This window comes from Ursus arctos, unplaced genomic scaffold, assembly GCF_023065955.2.
Source record: "Ursus arctos isolate Adak ecotype North America unplaced genomic scaffold, UrsArc2.0 scaffold_4, whole genome shotgun sequence".
Classification (NCBI taxonomy): domain Eukaryota; kingdom Metazoa; phylum Chordata; class Mammalia; order Carnivora; family Ursidae; genus Ursus; species Ursus arctos.
The window spans coordinates 76703352-76726922 of NW_026623056.1; the positions used below are offsets into that span (position 1 = coordinate 76703352).

Genomic DNA, 23571 nt, shown 5'->3' on the forward strand with positions numbered 1-23571 from the left:
AATAAAAAATGAAAAGAGGCTCACTATCATTACTCATCAGGAGAAGACAAAATTGAGCCCTATAAGATAACGCTATATGCCCACAGACTGTCTAAAATTAAAAGGACTGGAATGTAAAGTGTTGGCAAGGACATGAAGCAAATGAAACTCTCCAACCTTGCTGGTGGGGTGCAAACTGACACAGACACTTTGGAAAGCTGTTTGATAGAACCTACCGAAGTTAGACATATTTCTATCCACAATCCTACTCCTACACCAGTCCTAATTAGAATATTCAAAGCAGCTTTATTTAAAATAACCAGAGACTGGAAACAATCCAAATGGTCCAAATAAGGAAAATGGATAAATGAATTCAAGAATACTAACACAATGCCATGCTACACTGGAATAAAACAAAATTTAAAAAAGAACAAATACACACTCAAGGCATGAATGACTCTCGGAGACTTTATGTTGAGTGAAGGCAGCCAGACATAAAAGTGTACATATACTATGATTCCAAGTATATGAATTTCGATAAGAGAAATACCAAATAATAATAGAAATCAAAATAGTGGATGTTTCTAAAGAGGGGGTGGTTATTGTCGGAGAAGATATAGGGAAACTTATGGGATATTTGAAATATTCTATATCTTGATATGGATAATTAAAAAACACAACAAGCCTTACAGTTAAGATACTATTTCACCGACCTTATTCTTTGTATGTTCCATTGCCCTAAAGTTTCTAAACCAATAGATTAAGAGGAGAAATTAGTCCAGTTTTCAACCAAAAGATAGTCAAGTCTCTGCATTCTTTCTTATTTAAGCCATCCGCTCCTGGCAGAGTGATCTTCAAAGAGATTTCTCTGTATGACAGAAAACATGAGAGGCACAGGTACTCTATTACTGGCTAGGACTTTGACCTCCAAATGTTGCTTAGCACCACCTAAACTGCCACCTAATTTGTACCACCTGTGACACAAGTCATCCTGCTCCTCCCTTTACCCTGGACTCCTGACTCTTTGTAAGGCCCAGGATTCTTCTGGAGTGGAAGATGGTCCAAAGCCAGACATCTTACCTGAAAATGAAAAATCTCCAGAAGAGACAATATAAAACAAAAAGGGAAATGATCCAAACTGGAAGTGGGGAAGAGAAATGGAGAGAGATCAAAATTAAAAGAAAACTCCATGCTGAAGGTAAACATGAATTCCTTTCCTGCTACTTCCTTCCTCATCAACGAAGCCCAATTATGTGACCTTGTCCCACTTCCTGTAACATGCATCTTTCTCATAGAGAGGGGAGGGGGGGATGACAGAGGATTTCCTTCTAGAGGGGTTGAGTTCCCTCTAGAGGTTAGACTATATGGCCAACAGGAGCCATAAAAAAAAGTACAGCAGGAAAGCAAGCTAGCATGTTATGGAGCCAATCCCTCAACTCTCAACCTCTGTTTTTACAACCTTTTTCTAAAATAAGATACCAAGTATTGACCGAAGTTATATAAATTGCCTAAAAACTAAAGTCGATTACATATTACCAAGCCTCAACCTATTTTTTCCCAATCTTTCTTCCTTTTATCCCCCTTCTACACTTCCTAAGCTCCAATCACATGACACCCTCAGTAAATGAAACTCATTACCTGATACACAGTAAAGGCTTAATAAAGATTTCTGAATAAACAAATTGCTGTTCATATCCCCTCAGGGTGGCTAGCATCATCTCCCCCCACCCCAGCACCACCACCTTTAGAAATTTTGCTCCTTCTCAAGGTGCATACATTGACATCTTCTCCATGAAGTATTTTCTGACCCCCTGAATTAAAACTTTCTCTCTTCTTTGTGCTCCCATAGATATTGTTTGTAATACTATTATAAAGCTTGCTATATCCTTCTTCATGATCCATGCTTACTCTCGCTCCTCTGATGAGGAACATCCACCCCCGCCCCATCACAATCAACAGAAATTGATTTCATGTGCTCAAATTTAACTCGAACTACAGACAATATCTTACATCCTTTATTCCCTAAGTGTCATAATCCCCTTTGTTCTCTGAGACAAATACAGTGGCTCCAATGTTTTGGTTTGATTTTTAAATAAACCTGAACATGTTTTCACTGGTACATTTTGCACTGCTTACTAGAACTCCCCTTGTTCTCAAAAAGTACATTTGAACCTCTTCCTATGTATATTTGACCTCCCTTGCACCTTCTCCACCATGTTTTCAAAATATATACTTGAATCTCTTTTGAAAGTATAAATTTATAAGTTTATTTCTTTGTGAGTACAAGGGCCTCCCTCCTCTTTGGATCCAAAAACAATGCCCAGAAAGATCAGGGACATCTTGGGGTTTATTTATACATAAAAACAGAACTAAAATATAAGAATCCTTGGCTCCTGGCTGGCAGACCATCCTCCCCATTTCTGTGTACAGATTTTTAAGTAAATGTTCAGTCTGTGGGCTTATTTTTACAACAAGCTGGTGTAGCTAAAGGGAGCTGGAAGAACACAAATCCTAGTGATAGTGGAGTGGGCTACAGGATGGGAGCTAAGTGAGACATATGATAAGACCTCAGTCTTACTTTGACAGAGTAGTTCCCCTCCTTATCTTCCCTCCAGCACCAAGAAACTCCAGCCATGGCTCCACCCCTTAGCCACTTTCAGTTCAGGATGGCCTTTGTCCTTTCAGGTAGGGATTATAGACCCGAGCCATCTGTTCCTCTAGTCTCTGTGTCACATCTCTTTTAAAAAGAAAAAGATGAAAGAAAGAAAAAGGAAAGAAAAAGGAAAGGGAGTCAAAAATTTAGCATGGGTGTTTTTTTTTTTTTAATATTTGAAAGTCTCAAGCATATAGTCATTCTAACAGAGAAGTTCCAGTCGCTAGAAAACATTTTAAAAAAATAGCCAAGAGAAGAAATCAAGCCATGTGTACTTGGAGACTCTACCAAGGCACAGAATTCAGGGACATCCCCCTCTGTGATACCACTTGTATGCCTGCACATGATAGACTCTAGAAAAGCAGGGAGCCTCACTTGCTCAACATACTATCGCTAGTACTTACCACAGTGAGAGCACATGGCAAGTATTCAAAGGAGAGGAAGGAAAGAAAACAGGAAGAGAGAAAAAGAGGGTGGGGAAGGAGGGAAGGAAGATGGACAGGGAGCATTACTTCGTCCTGTTTTGTATTGCAAGCAATCTTTTCCTTTCAAGTAACAACCACAACTTACCCTACAGTGTGAGATTGGTCTCAGCCATTACAGAGGTGTCTAAGTGTCTTGTTTCCTACCATAAGTCTTACACTTATATTGACTTCAGTCCAGTTCCCTTTTCTTTTTATTTCATATTTTCCTTCAGATAATCTTTCTTTCTTGGAACATTTCAACGTGGTTGTCATATTTATTGATAGTATTTCTAGGGTTGCTTCGATATATTACAGGGCCTCTCAATACCCTCCTAGAAAATCTTCCCTTCTCACCGTAAGGTTGACAGGAAATGGTTAAAGAATGTTCATACATTCTTCCAACATGTGTAGATTCTTCTTTAGTAGTTCTTGGACTTAACAGAAAAACTTAGTTTTCAGCACATCTTGAGTACTTGTTCTTATGGTTTGGGATCTTACGTGTTTAGAAAATACAACTTAAAAGTCTACTGATTGGAAAAATTCTTTTTTGAGACAAAAATTACATTAATCATCTGGAATGTAACTGGTAATGCTAAATGATTACCTATTGTCTTGAGGATAAAGAAAGTACTTCCTCCCTGTTTGTAATTTTAAATTTAGTAAGTGCTAATGAAGGATGTCTCTTTGTGATCGGTCTTCAAGTGGTGTACAATTAAATCACTTGACCAGAACGAGGTATGAAATTCAGTGAGATCAATGTTTTTTCTTTTTGATCACTGAAACAATTTATTTGAAACAATCTAAAACTTAAACATCAGTTTTTTACAACTCCACCATGTCAGCTCATAAATTGGTTTTCGACATTGTCTTGAATCAGCACAGGAAGATTTTGAATAACAACATGGACCAAGACTTATCCTGAAGCCCATAAATCATTTCTGACATATATGTTCATAACAACAGGCTTCAGAAGAAAAGGGAACAGTGAAAGTTCTAAGAAACTGGGCAGGAATACTTCCTAACGTTCAGTGGTTTAGATGAGTTGCTAAATTCTAAGTTGCAAAAGTATATGTAGTTTGCATGAAAAATAATAATTGTATTCACTGTGTGGACAAAAAGTCCCTTTGAATATGCTCTATTTGGGGGTAATTTTGTGACTCAAAGAGTTCTTCACATTTCCCCAGGGATGCTTTAATCATTTCTCTCTTTTGCCTTTTAAAGACATCAAAAAAATCCAGTTATGTGTCATAAATGTGCACAGGTACCACAGACATTCAGAACATATATTTCCTGCCAAGTAATTAGGAGTGAAAGAGCCAGTCTCTGTGAGCTGAATGATGGTTTTCCTTATAGTTGAGGACAAGTCTCTTAAATCTCAATATTTCACAATCACTCTTTAATATTCGTTAAGGGATCAATGTCCAAATCAAAGTATTGTGGTTCTGAAAGATTTTCTATATTTTCCAGTTCAGCCAAAGGGCACCCTTTGGAGCAATATCTGAGATTTGGGGACATTTAATGGAAAATATATATAAATATTTAAAAATAACCTAAGCCCAAATCTTTACAACAAAGCCACGCCAGGAAATGTCTGAAATTAGGTATAATTACTGTAATCCAAAAGGGTATTTTGGGGGGAGTGAAAGCAATATCTGTGTGCTCTGAAACCAGAATTAAGTACAATATCCTATATAAGTCATTCCTGGAAGGGGAAATAATCTTTTTTTTTTCCTGTACTTGCCATTATTTGTTCTCATACTTCCTTCTCTCATCTACATATTTCAGAGAAATTAGCAAAATTCTCCATTACCAAAACTTCAATTATTTCATTAACTTAAATGAATTTTTAGTCTGGAAGCATAAACTCATATGAAATGGCACTCATCTATCTTGATCTTTATTTTCTGCTGCTTATTAACACTTCCAGTCTGAAAAATATGCTTCTTTCTATCAGCTATTATGTTAGGTTTAATAAGTGAAGCAACTGCCTCTTCATTATTGCTTTGTATTTCTTTTTTTACTGAGGGTCTGAGAGTCCTTTTTGACTTTAGATTTTTTTCTAAGCTGTAGTTCCTCTGGTTTCACACAATTCTTAATTCTCATTCCATTTCTCCAAGAGGCACCCCTCTGTTGATATTCTGTTCACTCTTCTATCAAAACCTAAATATATCCAAGAACCTCTTTGATGCCTTCTTCTTTCCTGTTAGGGACTTATTGTTTAGAAAGATTCTTCTAATCCCTCTTGAACCACACTATCTAAGCACTAGGACCCCTGCAATGAATTGCACCACTTTTTTATTTTAGCCGTATTTGAAATTTGTTTCACGAAAGACCAGAATGACATTTTCAAGTGCCTGGAGTTGCTCTCCCTTTCTTGTTTTGATTTTCAAGAACTGGCTATTCACACACTGTTCCCTCTGCCCAGAATGTCCTTTCTCCCTTTTTTTTTCTGGCCAACTCTCTGTCATCCCTTAAGGAGATCTACTTAGTAATCACTTTTTCTCTAAAGCCTTCCAGTCCTCCACCTCTGTTCTCTCAGAACATTTGCACGTACCTCTTACCAACACCTAGCACGTTGCACTAAAATTAATTACGTAGACTGTGAGTTCTTGAAAGAAGTATTGTTGACCTTGGAGTCCCTGGTGCTTACCCAGTATATTTATCCATCCATCTATTTACTCATTCAGTCATTCATTTAAAAACATTTTTCAAGAGCCTACTATACGCCAGCAGTCTTCTGGGTTCCAAAACTCAGCAGCGAACAACACAAACAAGATCCCTTGTTTGTTCTCTGGAAGCTTTTATTCAAGTGGGATGAAGCCTGACAATGAGCAAGTAAACAAATAAGTGAACAAGATCATTTCAGTTGTTAACTGCTATTAGTAAAATATATAAAACAGCCCAGTAATAATGTATTGGGAAGGGGAATACAGACATGGTGGTAAGACAAAGCCTTTTGGGGTGGTGATACTTGAGCTGCAGTCTGCTTGGCATGAAAAAGCAGCATTAAGAACATCTGATTAGGGAAATGCAAATTGAAACCACAATGAGATAGCATGGTACACCTGTCAGGGAGGCTATTATTAAAAAGACAAGAGACAAGTGTTGGTGAGGATGTGGACAGAAGGGAACCCTTGTGCACTGTTTGTGGGAATGTAAATTGGTGCAGCCACTATGAAAAACAGTATGGAGTTTCCTTAAAAAATTAAAAATAGGACTACCCTATGATCCAGCAATTCCACTTCTGGGTATGTACCTGAAGGAAATGAAATCACTATCTCGAAGTGATCAATATCTCTATCTATATCTGTACCCACACATAAACACAGACAATGGAATGTTATTCCGCCATTAAAAAAAGAAGGACATTCTGCTGTTTGCAGCAACATAGAATGGACCTTGAGGGCATTATGCTAAGTAAATTAAGTCAGACAGAGAAAGACAAATACTATGTGATCTCACTTATGTAGGGAATCTAAAAAAGTAAACTCAAAGAAACGAGTATAATGGTAGTTGCCAGGGCCCAAGGGGTGGGGGGAATGGGTGAAGGTGGTCAAAGGATACAAACTTCCAGCTATAAGATAAGTAAGTTATGGGACTATAATGATACCGTATTATATATTTGAAAGGTGTTAGTTTTAAATGTTATCACCACACACACACACACACACACACACACACACACACAAATGATAATGATGTGAGAGGATGGATATGTTTAACTAAACTTAATGTGGTCGTATCATTTTGCAACATGTATCAAATCATCATATTATGTACCTTAAACTTGTATAGGTCATAGGTCTATAATATTTCAATAAAGCTGGGGAAAGAAGATTCTGAAATTTTTTCTTTAAAAAAAAAAGAAGAAAGAAGATCTGGATGCAGTGCCTACAGGCCTTCTAGCAGGAGCAGGCTTGGCATGCTCGAGGGACAGAGAGAGGTCTAAGTGGGTAGGTGATAGCAAGTAAGAGAGAAAGAGGTAGGCAAAGGACAGATCAGGTATGGACTTGAAAGCCACAGTAAGAGGTTTGGATTTTATTCTCGTCCAATTGCAAGACACTGGAGGCCTTTAAAAACAGTGATACGAAGTGGCTTGTGTTTAAAAACACAATTGTTGCATATTTGTTGAAAGAATTCAATAAGTTATTTTCCCTTCATTTCTGTATCATCAACAAGTTCTCTGTGGTAATTTTTAAATCTTGACTTGCTCCTTCAGTATTGGAAGAAGTTGGAGAGGAAAGCTGATTTGCTGGCATCCCTCCTTCCAGAGACTGTGTTCACTTCATTGTTTTGATCTCCAAGAGTGACTTACTCACACACTGTTCCCTCCTCCCACAATGTCTTTTCTCCCCTTCTTTTTCTGACCAACTCTGGGTCATCTCCCAAAGAGACCTTCCAAGTAATCGACCTCTGAAGGTAGATTGCATCATCTAGTTGGTGGATAACAGTCATCGGTCCAAATTTCTTAACTGAATAGAACTAATATTTCAAAACTTCTATACAAGAGAGATTTGAGATCTTTCTGCCTCTCTCCCCCTCTGATGCAGTTTCTTCTGTATCCCAGCGAGATAGCAGTCTTAGTTGCTGATACATTTTCCTTTCTACCAAAGTTTAAATTAGGGCAAGTGGGAGGAAGCAAGTAAATTGGGCAGGAATTCAACTGTTGTCCTATATCTAAGTCATTAACGCTAATCCACTTTTAAGGAGTAAGAGAATTAATTCTTTTGGTCTCCTCTGCCTGACTGTCATGTCTACCCCAAAACTGGTTCTGGATTCAGAGCAAAGAAACAGAGTTTCTGAAATGCCAGCGGTGTCCAGTGCAATGTGGCTGGATGACATTAAATTGGAAGTCTGAGAACCTGCTAGACTTGGGGTCTAGTTAAAACTCCACTGCTAATGAGCTGTGAAAATTTAGGTGAGTCACTGAAAACCAGTAGTTAACTCTTACTCTATGTCAGACACTCATTAAGCAGTACATAGATCGTGTCATTTAATCTTCAAAACAATTCTGAAATAGATAGAATTATTATCTTGTTTTACAAATGAAAATTGAGCACAGAGAATCAGTCTGATAGCTGCAGTTTGAATCCAGACAGCCTGACTTGAAAGTCTGATTCAGCCTCTTCAAGTTTCCATTTCACTTATCTATAAAATGTCTAAGACGTCTGTGAACCCTAAATTTCTCTGACACTCCCGCTGCCTGGTCTGCCTTCTCAAAGATGTCATGTCCGTCTTCAATGCTCTGATTTGGGCAAAATCATCCCCATTTCTGCTGGCATTTATTTTTGTGTGTAGTTAGTCGAAGGCACACTATTTAGCTTCACAGTTGTAGCTGAATGCTTCCCCCACCCCTTAAAATAAATGTAAAGCTAATTTTATCAGGTCCACAAATCTGACCTACATATGTTTCCCAGTACTTCTCATTTCAACTCTGTCTCTTACGAGTAGCTAATGACTCTAAAACTCAAATCTTGCATTTTGGTAATATGTGTATCTCCAACTATCCTCTGTCCAGATCCTCTTTCTCTTCCAAGTTGTAACCTTCAGCTAGAAGAACCTAGTAACACCCCATACTTAGTTTACCACCCTGGACTTTGAAAATCATATTTAGAAGCACATCACTCCCTATTTCCTATTATGTTATTTGTTCCCATGTGACATACATGCAGATTATATCCAACTGTGATTATTTGGTACCATAGTCACGTACTCCTTACCGATTGCTCTTATTTAAAATTACACTGTTCTCCACTAAATTCTTTGTTCTGTGGGGAGTAGGTTGATGAGTCTCGACAGACTCTTCCTCCCAACTCGGATGTTGCCCTGAAAAACCTGTATATCTCCTGAATGACCACATTGAATCTGCTGTGGGTAAATCATGGCCCTCACCTCAAAGGCCTCACCTCTCATTCTTCTAGAAACTCTAGCAGAATCCCCCCATGGCCTAACATCCTTGATCTTCTTTTTATCTGTGAGTTATGGAATGCTTCTGATTTTTTAAAGGCACAGATTCACAGAACATGGTTTGACCCAGAGAACTGATGGCCAGCTCTACTGAGTTCTATTTTTTTTATTTATGCGTTGCCATACATTCTTACTCTTGACATTAGTTTTTAATACATCTAATAGCTTAGAGTCTTCTTCTTAACCTCTTTCTAGCTAAACCATTATGCTGCATGGTCTCTAGCATACATAATCATTAATAAAAATAGCTAATATATGCTCACTAAAAGACATGTATTAGCACATTTAAGACAGTACTATTTGCAAGTGCCCCAAACTGAAACTAACCAAATTCCTGTCACCAGGAGAATGAGTAGATTGTGGTGTAATTCCACAATGTAACACAATAAGATGAACAAGCTAAAATTAACTACATGGATGAATCTCGCACATGTAATTTGAGTGAAAAAGGCCCAAGACAAAAGTATAAAACTATATGCTTCCATTTTATGAAAAACAAAAGCAGATGAAAGCAATCAATGCTGTTGGAAGTCAAAATAGTGGTTATCCCTGAGACTTGAGGAATAGTGCCTTGAAGGCTACAAAGGAGTCTCCAGGTATTAGCCATATACTGTTCTTGATCTGAGTGCCAATTACATGGGAGTGGTCAGTTGGTAAAAACCCAGTGAGTTTAGGGTATGTGCACTTTTTGTATATATTTAAGACTTTAATAAAAAAAGGTTTAATAAACTAAAGAAGATAAATCTTTTAAACTGAAAAAAGCTAATTTATATTCTATATTAAGGGCTTGCTTTTGTATCAATTAATATTTATCTATTGCATGCTTATGTGCGATATTTATGTCATCATAAATTACAGCAATAAAGCCAAATCCAGGATTCTAATGCAGACAGTCTGAGCGCTGGCTTAAATCTGGGCTCTGCTCATTTCTAGGTGTTTTGTTTTTGCTACTTTTTCTCCTTCTGTTTTTACTTTCTTAATCCCGTTTTCTCATTCATAAAATGAATGCAGTAAGAGTAGCTACTTCCGAGGTTTGAAGTATTAAATGGACAAATCCTGGTAATGTACTCAACATAATACCTACCATGTAGTAAGTGCTCAATAAACCTTTACTGAATTATAGTTTCTGGTTTATCTTTCCTAGAAATACTCATCTCTTATAAACTGAAGCACTGCGAGAGAGTCCACAGGCCCTCCGCCTTCAGATATTAGAGACCATAGAAGGGAGCCGCATGCCATGCTGTACACAGGAATGAATGACTAGCTTAGCAACGCAACGAAGGAAGGAGGAATGAATGAGCTAGGGAAGAATGCCATGCCAGCACATAAGGATAGAAACTAGATAAGAGTAAGACTGGAAGCAACTCTGAAACTATCAAGATACATCATCATCCTCAGATTTTCTAAAAGAAAAATTAAGGTGGAGGGGTGAATACAATTTGCTTCTCTAGGAACCCTGACATGCACTATGACTGGACCGTCCATGCATGGCAGGCCATTCACATGGTGGTAAGACTGCTGATTCAGAGACAGAGCACCTAGATTTAAGCCATGGCTACTGATATCACCTGGGCAACTAACCTCCCTCCGCTTCCTTGCCTGTGTGATAAGGGTTATAGTCATCGTAATCACCCATCGTTTGAGGTCTAAAGCAGTTAATGGTGTTAAATAACTTGTAGTAGTTGGCATATAGAAAGCACTAATAACTATTTGTGAAAGACAATAAATAAACATGCCAGGTTTACCCTGGAAAAAATTATAAAGTCAAAACTTGGTTCTATTCTTTGTCTTTTTTCTTTGAAGTACTTCCACTTGTTCCTTCCAGGCCCCCAGTGCACACAAGCCAGCCCCTGGTAACTCAAAGTCCTCTGAAAAATATTCCATTCAGACCTGCCTCTTCCCCGTCTCGTACGCCTCCCCGGGATCTTTATAAAATGTACTTGTGCTGTCGGGCTCATTCCACTCAATCTGGAATAAAACACAGTCTTTTCTGAGATAATAATGGATGAATTTTTCTCAGATAACATTTCTGATTTTACCAGAGCTTTCTGAAATCTGCCTCATAACCCAGTGAAGTGAGACGAATGATACAAACTTCCAACACCATTTCGTGCTGACTGGGATATATTTTCAATCAGAAAAATCTTGTCGTTTTAGATTTAATAAATACATGACTACCTCTTATACCATGACTTTTTTGGAGCTGTAAATTGCAAAATAAAAATAATTTTCTCTTTTCTTTCCTTTAGTATCCAAACAAAGGGGGGGGGAGTGTAAAACTAAGAGAAGGAACATGTTCTGATTCTTCTATTGAGTTTTAACTTCCCAGGGGAGCTGCTATGTGCAACCAATTCTTTCCCACATTGAAAAACTCTCTGTTTCCTCATACTCTGCAAGCCTGGGAGATAGTCCCTTCCTCAACCCCACCCTGAATTTCCCTGATTGATTCCAGGTGCAGCCTCATGGCACGCAAGCATTACACACATGTGTGCACATTCACATGAACACACACACACACACACACACACACACACACACACACACACGACTGCCTTGCCATCCCCTTTCTAGCTCCACGGTCCATTTTCCCAAATGAAAAAACAAAACAAAACAAAACGTGATGACCCAACATGCACAACCTAGACCTCAGTGGTAGCGCTGGAGTCACAAAAGAATTTAGTTAGAAACTGAAGCCAGCCTGAGCTGCAGAAGCTCAGGTTTTATTGACTACACAATGCTTAGGGATTGCAGAAGAGAAAAAAAAAAAAAGTGATAACGCACGTTCAGTCAAGACCAGCTGCCCATGTAGTATGCTGCTTCAGTCTTCAGAATGGCTCACTCGGGGCACCAGGGCGCCTCAGTCAGTCAGGCATCTGACTCTTGATTTAGGCTCAGGTCACGATCACAGGGTGGTGAGATCAATCTCCGGGTCAGGTTCCATGCTGGGCGTGGACCCTGCTTGGAATTCTCTCTCTCCCTCGTGCTCTGCCCCTCCCCGCTCACTCTCTCTCTCTCTACCTATCCTTTGGTACAAAATGTCACTGACAGTGTTATCAGTAGGCAGAAGGAAGTCTCGAACTTTAGGAAATGATTGAGTGGTAGTTAATTCCCCCAACTGTCACACACACACACACACACACACACACACACACACACACACAGCCCTAATCACAAAAAGTGACTAGCAAACATTCTGCAGAATTGACTTAAAGGTGTATCCGATGCAAACCTGCATTAATCAATGACTCAGAAAGTACCAGATACAAATAATTACCCATGTACAGACAGAAAGAAGTTCCAAAGAAGCTGAATCAGGTCAAGACTGAAAGGTGGTTCAGGACATCCAGCACAGAACCTTCTCCTTCCTTTAATCTCTGGGCGGGAAGGACTGCTTGAAATACCTTTAAAAACCTTTCAATATTTCAGACTTCATACGTACAGCTTACACATGGCTATTCTATGATCACTGGGCTGTTTCAAAAATCTAAACCCTTAGAGTCCCAGTGAAGCCATCTACCTAAGGTGGCTTCGTTGGACAAGAACCATATGCTACCGAGGTCACATGGCTCCACCACCTGCCTCCGCACTGACTCGACCCCCAATTCCCTCCTAGCAGAAGTCCACAGGCAGCCTCGGCCCCCTTCATTCTCTCTTTCACCTCCGGATTTTCCATCCATTCACACTCCAACCCAACCCCTAATGGTCTCATTCCTTGGTGGATTTCTACAGTGAAAGAAGGGTGCAGAGTGGAACTCTGGCTGCTGTACCTGTGGGGAAAAATAGGTTGAATGTTTGCACACCCATGGTTAAAAACAGTGTTGCCCTTGACCTGGATGAGGTCCCTGCACCACGACCTATGCTTTATTTTTTTCAATGGTTTTTTATTATATTATGTTAGTCACCATACAGTACATCCCCGGTTTCCGATGTAAGGCTCGATGATTCATTAGTTGCGTATAACACCCAGTGCACCATGCAATACGTGCCCTCCTTACTACCCATCACCGGTCTATCCCATTCCCCCACCTCCCTCCCCTCTGAGGCCTTCAGTTTGTTTCTCATAGTCCATAGTCTCTCATGTTTCATTCCCCCTTCTGATTACCCCCCCTTTCTTTATCCCTTTCTTCCCCTACTGATCATCCTAGTTCTTATGTTCCATAGATGAGAGAAATCATATGATAGTTGTCTTTCTCTGCTTGGCTTATTTCACTTAGCATTATCTCCTCCAGTGCCATCCATGTTGCAGCAAATGTTGAGAACTCATTTTTTCTGACAGCTGAGTAATATTCCATTGTATATATGGACCACAACTTCTTAATCCAGTCATCTGTTGAAGGACATCTCGGCTCCTTCCACGATTTAGCTATTGTGGACATTGCTGCTATGAACATGGGGGTGCATATGGCCCTTCTCTTCACTACGTCTGTATCTTTGGGGTAAACACCCAGTAGTGCAATGGCTGGATCATAGGGTAGCTCAATTTTTAACTTTTTAAGGGACCTCCACACTGTTTTCCAGAGTGGCTGTACCAACTTGCATTCCCACCAACAATGTAGGAGGGATCCCCTTTCTCCACATCCTCTCCAACAATTGTTGTTTCTTGCCTTGTCTATTTTTGCCATTCTAACTGGCGTAAAGTGGTATCTCAGTGTGGTTTTGATTTGAATTTCCTTGATGGCTACTGATTTTGAACATTTTTTCATGTGTCTGTTAGCCATTTGTATGTCTTCATTAGAAAAGTGTCTGTTCATATCTTCTGCCCATTTTTTGATTTGTTTATTTGTTTCTCGTGTATTGAGTTTGAGAAGTTCTTTGTAGATCTTGGATACCAGTCCTTTATCTGTAGTGTCATTTGCAAATATATTCTCCCATTCCGTGGGCTGCCTCTTAGTTTTTCTGACTGTTTCCTTGGCTGTGCAGAAACTTTTAATCTTCATGAAGTCCCATAAATTCATTTTATCTTTTGTTTCTCTTGCCTTTGGGGATGTATCATGAAAAAGTTTGCTTTGGCCGACGTCGTAGAGGTTGCTGCCTATGTTCTCCTCTAGAATTTTGATGGATTCCTGTCTCACCTCGAGGTTTTTCATCCATTTGGAGTTTATTTTTGTGTATGGTGTGAGATAGTGGTCAAGTTTCATTCTTTTGCATGTAGCTGTCCAATTTTCCCAGCACCATTTATTGAAGAGACTGTCTTTTTCCCACAGCATGTTTTTTCCTGCTTTATCAAAGATTAGTTGCCCAAAGAGCTGAGGGTCCATTTCTGGGTTCTATATTCTGTTCCATTGGTCTATGTGTCTGTTTTTGTGCCAGTACCATGCTATCTTTGTGATCACAGCTTTGTAGTACACTCGAAATCCGGCATTGTGATGCCCCCAGCTTTGTTTTTCCTTTTCAACAGTTCCTTGGCGATTCGGGGCCTTTTCTGGTTCCATACAAATTTAAGGACTATTTGTTCCAGTTCTTTGAAAAATGTCATCGGTATTTTGATCAGGATAGCATTGAAAGTGTAGATTGCTCTGGGTAGCATGGACATTTTAACTATGTTAATTCTTCCGATCCATGAGCATGGAGTATCTTTCCATCTTTTTATGTCTTCCTCAATGTCTTTCAAGAGTGATTTATAGTTTCTAGAATATAGGTCCTTTACGTCTCTGGTTAAGTTAATTCCAAGGTAATGTATGGTTTTTGGTGCTATTGTAAATGGGATGGATTCCCTAATTTCTCTTTCTTCGATCTCGTTATTCGTGTATAGAAATGCAACTGATTTCTGAGCATTGATTTTGTATCCCGCCACGTTACTGAATTGCTCTATAACTTCTAATAGTTTGGGAGTGGTTTCTTTTGGGTTTTCCATATAGAGTATCATGTCATCTGCGAAGAGAGACATTTTGACTTCTTCTTTGCTGATTTGGATACCTTTGATCCCTTTTTGTCGTCTGATTGCTGTTGCAAGGACTTCTAGTACTATGTTGAATAATAGTGGCGAGAGTGGGCATCCTTGTCGAGTTCCTGATCTTAAGGGAAAGGCTTCCAGCTTTTCCCCATTGAGAATAATATTTGCAGTAGGCTTTTCATAGATGGCTTTTATGAGATTGAGAAATGTACCCTCTATTCCTACACTCTGAAGGGTTTTAATCAGGAAAGGATGCTGTATTTTGTCAAATGCTTTTTCGGCATCAATTGAGAGGATCATATGGTTCCTGAGTCTTTTCTTGTTGATATGATGTATCATGCTGATTGATTTGTGAATATTGAACCACGCTTGCATCCCAGGTATGAATCCCACTTGATCATGATGGATAATCCTTTTAATGTACTGTTGGATTCTATTAGCAAGTATCTTGTTGAGGATTTTGGCGTCCATATTCATTAGGGAAATCGGTCTGTAATTCTCCTTTTTGAGGGGGTCTTTGCCTGGTTTGGGGATCAAGGTAATATTGGCCTCATAGAATGAGTTTGGTAGCTTTCCTTCTGTTTCTATTTTTTGAAATAGCTTTAGGAGAATAGGTATTATTTCTTCTTTGAATGTTTGGTAGAATTCCCCAGGAAAACCGTCTGGGCCTGGAGTTTTGTTATTTGGAAGGTTGTTTATCACTGACTCAATTTCTTCATAATTAATTGGCCTGTTTAAGAAATCAATTTCTTCCGGTTTCAATCTTGGTAGTTTATAGGTTTCCAGGAAGGATTCCATCTCTTCCAGATTGCTTAGTTTATTGGCATATAGCTGTTGATAAAAATTTCTAATAATCCTTCCAATTTCAATGGTGTTCGTCGTGACCTCTCCTTTTTCATTCATAATTTTAATAATCTGGGTCCTTTCTCTTTTCTTTTGGATAAGTCTTGCCAGTGGTCTGTCAATTTTATTGATTCTCTCAAAGAACCAGCTTCTAGTCCTGTTGATCTGCTCTACTGTACTTCTGGTTTCTGATTGATTGATTTCTGCTTTAATTTTGGTCAACTGCTTCCTTGTGCGTGGATTAGGCCTGTCCCTCTGTTGCTGTTCCAGCTTCTTGAGGTGAGACTATAAAAACTGCATTTTAGATTTTTCTATTCTTTTGAGTGAGGCTTGGATGGCTATGTATTTCCCCCTTAGGACTGCCTTTGCAGTATCCCATAGGTTTTGGACTGTTGTATTTTCATTCTCATTGGTCTCCATAAATTGTTTAATTTGATTTTTGGTTTCCTGGTTTATCGAGTCATTCCTGAGCAGGATGGTTCTTAGTCTCCAAGTGTTTGAGTTTCTTCCAAATTTTTCCTTGTGGTTGAGTTCCAATTTCAGAGCGTTGTGGTCTGAGAATATGCAGGGGATAATTTCAATCTTTTGGTATCGGTTGAGACCTGTTTTGTGTCCCAGAACATGGTCTATTCTTGAGAATGTTCCATGGGCATTAGAATAGAATGAGTATTCTTTGGTTCTGGGGTGTAGTGTTCTATATATATCTATGAAGTCCAACTCGTCAAGTATGGCATTCAAAGCCTTTGATTCTTTGCTTAGTTTTTGCCAGGGTGTTCTGTCTATTTCTGAGAGTGGAGTGTTGAGGTCCCCTACTATTAATGTATTTTTATCTATATGTCTCTTTATTCTGGTTAAGAGTTGGCTTGTGTATCTTGCTGCTCCCCTGTTGGGGGCATATATATTTATAATTCTCATATCCACTTGTTGAATACTTCCTTTAAGAATAATATAGTGCCCTTCTGTGTCTCTAACTATAGTCTCTAGTTTAAAATCCAATTTATCTGATATGAGAATTGCTACCCCAGCTTTCTTTTGAGGTCCATTTGCATGAAAGATGGTACTCTATCCCCTTACTCTCAGTCTGAATGCATCTTTGGGTTCGAAATGAGTCTCTTGTAGACAGCAAATGGATGGGTCATTTCTTTTTATCCAATCTGTAACCCGGTGGTGCTTTATGGGAGCGTTCAAACCATTTACATTAGCGCTAAGAACTGAGAGATATGACTTTAATGATGCCATGTTGCCAGTAAAGTCTTTGTTTGTATTGGTTGTGACTTTCTTTTGTGTATCACTCTTGGGGCCTTTTTACCTTTATAGAACCCCCCTTAATATTTCCTGTAGGGCTGGTTTCGTGGTTACGAAATTGGTCAATGACTGGCGATTCTGAAATGTCTTTATTTCTCCATCAATTCTGAATGACAGCCTTGCTGGATAAAAGATCCTTGGCTGCATGTTTTTCTCTGAAAGAGCTTTAAAAATGCTCCCCCAACCCTTTCTCTCATTCCAGGTCTGTGTAGACAGGTCTGAAGTAATTCTGATGCCTTTGCCTTGGTACATGAGAAATTTCTTTGCCCTGGCCACTTTCAATACTGTATCCTTGGATCTAATATTTGCGAATTGCACTATGACGTGACGTGGCGTAGGTTTGTCGTGGTTGAGCTTGGGAGGGGTCCTCTCTGCCTCTTGGACATGAATGTTTGTTTCCCTAGCTAGATTAGGGAAGTTTTCAGCTACAATTTGTTCAAATATCTCTTCTAGACCTCTGTTTTTCTCCACCCCCCTCGGGGATGCCGATGATTCTGACATTGGATCGTTTCATTGAGTCAGTAATCTCCCGTAACCTACATTCGTGGGCGTGGATTTTTTTAAGACCAGCTTCTATTTTTGTTTTTTCCTCTATTAACCCATCCTCCAATTCACTAACTCGTTCCTCTGCTTCAGTGACCCTGGCCATCAGAGCCTCTAGTTTTGCCTGCATTTGGCTCATAGAATTTTTAATTTCTGTCAGATTCGCTCTCATTTCTGTCCTTAGGGATTCTATATTCTCAGTAACATTTTCCTGAATACTTTTTTCAATTCTACTCATCATTTTGAGCATCGTGAATCTGAATTCCATTTCTGATAATTTGGTTACATCCATATCCATTATTTCTGTGGCAGAGGCCACAGACTCACTGTCTTTTCTTTGCTGGTGGGGGGGGGGGAGCCGGCTTCTCCTTCTTGTCATTCTGATGAGGAGAGGTTGCGGGGTTGTCCAGAGCCCAAATTATTGACTGGGTCCCAGGCCGTGCCCCTTGTTTTATAGGGATCTTAGGGATGTGGGCTTCTTCTTTAAAGATTTTATTTATTTACTTATTTGAGAGAGGGAGACAGACAGCAAGAACGGAACAGAAGCAGGGGAGTGAGAGAGGAAGAAGCAGGCTCCCAGTGGAAGAGCCCGATGAGGGACTCCTTTCCGGAACACCGGGATCACGCCCTAAGCCGAAGACAGGCGCTCAATGACTGTGCCACCCAGGCGCCTCCGGTTGTGGGCTTCTTGATTTTTCAGCCTGCCTTCTGTGTTCTGGGGGAGGGGCCTGCCGCGCGGATACTCAGGCAACCCTGTTTGGTTAGAATCTCCGTGTCCCCTGCGAGGGAGGATGGGGATGGGCACTCTCTGAGCCGGTATTTCCAGGCTTTTGTTCTCTGGCGGCTTTCCCTGGCGGTCGGCTATGCCTCTTCTGAGGGTCAGAGCAGCAGAGGCTGCATTGTCGCAGAACAGAGGGATTGCGGCCCGTTCTCCACTGATGTTCTGTCCACTTTAACTCTGTTACTTTTGGTGCTGCTCAACCCTGCAGCGTCCCGGGATGTGCGCACCAACCCGGCGTCCCTGCCCTCACTTCCAGGGCCGGCGCGTCTCTGTCCTTTGTGTTTCTAACGCCGCCAGCCGCCCCGCGCGCTCCCGGGTCTCCCGGTCTCAGTCTATGCCCGGTGAACACACCTCGATTCCGGAGTTTCGTGAGAAGCCTGGTGGCGCGCACCCGGTTCATGGTCTCAGTCTGCTGTTTCGCGGGTGCCGACCGCGAGTCCGCCCGCTCCCCCGTGCAGGTGGCCCGCCAGCCGCCAGCCGCCCACTGCCCCGCGCGCGCTCCGGGAGCTCCCGGTCTCAGTCTGGATCCGGTGAGCACACCGGGATTCCGGTGTTCCGGGAGATGCCTGGTGGCGCGCGTTCACGGCTCACCGGTCTCAGTCCGCTCTCTCGCGGGTGCCCTCTGTGAGTCCGCCCGCTCCCCCGTGCAGGTGGCTGCTGCTTTCCGGCGCCCGAATGCGGCGGCTCCCTCCCCCTTCCGTTTATCTTCCGATATCTGTGCGCGGTTTCACGGCTCCCCACTTCGTACCTCAATACTCAGCGCTGGAGATGTTCATTTGTAGAGATCCGGATGCATCTTCCTGCGTCTCAGGCTGATTCTGTGGTTGTTTAGGCTGGTCTGGTACCTATCCAGCTCGACTCAGGGGACCGGCTGAAAAAGGGGTCCCCTACTCCTCCGCCATCTTAACTCCTCCAAAAGCCTTCTCTGTGCCAACTATTTATTTTCCCTTACATTTTCATAGTTGTTTTCTTAACATAAACATCGAGTCCTGTGCTAGAGACAAGTGAGCTGTCTAGCTCTGTGCCTCAGGTGCAGAAATGGTTCTATCAAGCCTAGAGCTGCCACTGCTGCCGCCGCTGGGGGGCGGAGCATGTTCGTGCTCACACGTGGCAGCTTTTTGCTTGATGCGTGTTTGCTCCCGAAGAGTGATGGTGTGGAACTGCAGTCAGCAGTCAGACACTGTGAACTTGGTTGCTCCTTTGTTCTGTTAGGAATTCTGGGGTATTTTGTTCTTTCAGATTCTTTTTCTCATTACTTTCTAAACTTTGTTCCAATACAAGAGGATTCTTGGCCAACTGAGCTTCCACGTGCCTTCCAAATGGAGAACTGGAGTGAGGACCAGAAGGTGGTGCCGGTCTCCGTCCCCACTGCTCTCCCCGCGTGGACCTGTGCAAGACACACACGTCCTCTTGCTGCCTCTGCTCTTGGAGGGGCAGCCTGCAACACAAAAGGGGTGTGTGGGTGTGGGTGTGTGGGAGGTTTTTCAGGGCCACCAGCTGGTCCCAGCTGGCCACCCCCACCCTACACACACCCCTTGGGGCGCTGAGCCCCCCTCTCAGTTGAGCACCACCCTGGGGGGCTGGCCCGGGGTGTAGCCTCAAGTTGCCGCTGCTAAGTGCTGCTGCTGCTGCCACCTGCTGCCACGACCTATGCTTTAGAGGGTTCATTCTGACCCCTTCCCACCATGCCCCTCCCAAGTCAAGAAGCTCGTGGAACTAAACTTGCTCATGCAGAACCTGTTCTTCCCCTTATCCACCAAGCTCTGGGTATATGGGACGCCGGAATTCCTTACCCAGACATCACTGAGCCTGCTTCAAAGGCCAGAATGAAACTCTTCCCCCTGTGTGCCTCCTGAAAGGAGATGGCACTGGCCATTTGCACCTCTCAGGGCACGGAGTAGATAAGGGCTGCTGTATTTAGGAACTATGGACACAGCTTTGAAGTGCCCACACACATTTGGTGAGGTCCCTCTTAGTCCAAGAGAATTCAGGTGGTAAGGGAGAAGGAAAAGGAAGCAGGCCAGCTCTCAGAGTGTCAAGATGCCACATCTTAGCATAGAACTCTGAGAAGTATGAGAATTAAGCATTTGTGCCTGGCCTTCCAGGTCAATATAAAAGTATATTTGTTAAGGGAGGAGAACAGAATAAATGTTATTTAACAGATCACTCACTTGAATTACAATTTTTTAGTAGACATGGTTTGTGGGCCTAAATTGACACTCTTGTTCTGGAGACAATATTAGGGACAGACCTGCTGAAAGGCATATTAAAGTTCATTGTCTAAAGTTCAAGAAACTAACTTCTGCAAGGGATCTACTCCTAAGAAGACTCAAGTCACAATTAAACTCTTTAGGACCTCTCTAGGACCAGCAGCATCGCTCTTCAAGATAACGCGGCACCCAGCAAATACCACTGGTAATCTCCAGGACGCAGTCCTGAATCAAGTATCTTCTCTGCTAGCCCTCCTCTTGTGTCACATGCTAAAAATCCACTGATGCAGTTAAACCAGAATCAATTCCCATTGTGCTTTCTGTCTCCTAATCATAGATACAACAGGAACAAAATTTAAAATCACATCCACTCTCCACTCCTGCTTGTTCCCATTAAGAAATACTATGTTGTTAACCCTGAAAAACTAACAATTTATTATGAACACCAAGGTAAATGAGTAAGGAAGAAATAGCGGATAAACTGAAAGGCTAGCTGGGTCAGCACTGGAAAGGGCAGAAGTACACTTGAGGGATGAATTGTATGGGTTGGAAAGGAAGCAGGGGGGAAGTGAGAGAAACAATGTGAGAGACAGAGTTGGAGCAAAGCAGGTCTGGACAGAGTTGAGAGTGAGAGAGGAGAAAGATTCGGAAACAGCCATGTGGGTGAGATATTGAGAAAGACCAGCTATAGCAGATTAGAGGTGGCCACGAATGTTGCCACTCCACCTACCAACAGGGAGAGTCTTCTTCAATTCCTTTGAATCTGTGACTTGCTTTGGCCAATAGAACGTGACAGAAGTGATATGGTGTAGCTTCCAAGGCTGAGCCTAGAGAGATCTGCAGTGGCCTCTTACACAACCTTGGAACAGCCCCTCTTAGAACCTGGCTGCCATGTTGTGAGAAGCCCAACCTTCGCGAGTGGCCAAAGTGAAGATAACCAAGACTAAACATGTCAGTTGAGCTCACGGCCGACTGCCAGCACCTACTGCCAGCCCCGTGAACGAGCCATCTTGGGTGTTCCAGCCAAATGAGTTTCCAAATGACTGCGGTACCTGCCAACAGCACGAGAAGAGAACTACCATCCAGCTGATCTCATCAACCCAGTTACTGAGGTTAAGCCACTAAATTTGGAGGCGGTTTGCTCTACAGCAACAGATAACCAAAATGTGGGAAAAGATTCCTAAGACCCTTAACTGGACATTATGAATGTATTCTCTCTGTGTGTGCTCAAGAGATTAAGCTGAAAAGAATTGACTTGCTTTTCAGTTATTTCTAGGTATCAGTTTGATGTTAAGATGGAGCAATGAGCTCTAACTGCCTTTCACTGGGCACCCGGCTGGCTCAGTCAGTGGAGCATGCCACACTTGATCTGGAGGTTGTGAGCTCAAGCCCCACGTTGGGCAGAGAGTTTACTTATAAAATAAAATAAAATAAAATAAAATAAAATAAAATAAAATAAAATAAAATAATAAAAATAAAATAAAATAAACCAAATAAATAAATAAACACCTTCTATGAACTATACATGTAATACCAATCAAAAGCTCTGAATAAGTAGCTCAAAAATCATGCTTTTCACACCCATGCAGAAAGTACTGGATTTTCATGATAACAACTCAAAAAATTAAAAATGCAACAAGATGGAAAAGAAAATACAATTTAAAAGAAAATCCCCAGTGATCCATACAATTGGTAGTGACTACAAATAGTCAAAATCCCATGATTATCTCAATAGTCCCCTCCACAGAACACTGGCCCCCAACCATTTCACCATAAAGGAAGTAGACCCTGCCAATCCCCCGAGTGGTATACTATCCTTAACAGAACACCCAGTTCTCAGCATCTAGACCATGCCAATATGATGGTCTCTTTAAAAATCTAGGCTTTCCAGGATATAGGGGTCCCTATGTGCCGCTGAGCCTTGATGTCCCAAAGGAACACGCATTCATATATTTGAGACAGGTTTAAAGCACTCCAGGAGCCATACCAATCCAATGTAGGTGACGGTCACACACTGTGGGATTCCCGTTCCTTCGCCCAAACCTTCTGGCCACTTGGAAATGACCACAGCTGCAATGAGTCAGTGCTATTTAATAACAGTGTACAATGTTGCCAAGTTTGGGTCAGTAGACTTGTTATTTTTCTCTGTGCAATTCAGATCCTTGGCTTGTTTGCCTCCTGGACTGCCACACCCACATGTTTAAAGATATTTAGCTTTAGTCAGAGCAAAGTCAGATAAGCACTGAGTGGTGTCTGCTTTCAAGTAGGAATTAGGAGTCAATGGCTGATTGAATGTAAATATTTGCCCACCCTTCAGATAAACCAGTTGGTGGTGGTACTGAAAACAGTCTGCCTTCTCCAGGAGCAGAAAGGCCAGCATTCCCCACGCCAGTAAGGTCTGCATCATGTAAATTCGAGCTGCCACCTTCTCCTTCCTCAGCCAAACTCCAAGGCCCTTGAGACGCAGCTCAAGTCCCGGAAGATCCAGATGTTGTCCCGTGGGCTGATTCTCGCAACTGAAGTGAATGTCTGCCTTAGTCAACTCCAGGAAAGCTGGATCATGTCACCCAACCACAAGCCCAAACTGTCCCTTCCGATGTTAGAAATGCCTCAGTCCGTAAAGTAGGCATTAGGTAGGACCTTCGATCCAACATCAGAACAAGGGAGACTTCTACTTTGTTTCCCCTAAAACCATTTATCATTTAAATATCATTTAAATATTTATTCATTTAAGTGTTTATTCAATATTCCCTTAGTAAGAATCTGGCTCTAGTTTTATGATTCTCAAAAATCATATGCAACTTTTTAATTTATGTTTGTTATTTGTATTATTCCAAAGAGGAAAATTTAAGAAACATGTACAAACCCTTTAATATGTAAATAATGAAGTAAACCACTGTAGTCCAATTTGTTCCTGGCAAACCGGACTAAAG

General features: G+C 41.4%; 1 long non-coding RNA gene across 1 annotated transcript in view; it reads right to left on the bottom strand.

Moving 5' to 3' along the window:
* Positions 1-22704, bottom strand: part of LOC130542665 (uncharacterized) — a 40043-nt gene extending 17339 nt beyond the window's left edge. The window contains exon 1 of the long non-coding RNA XR_008957375.1: positions 22626-22704. This is a non-coding gene — a long non-coding RNA (uncharacterized LOC130542665). The remainder of the gene's footprint in view (positions 1-22625) is intronic.
* Between the last annotated feature and the right edge of the window lie 867 nt (positions 22705-23571).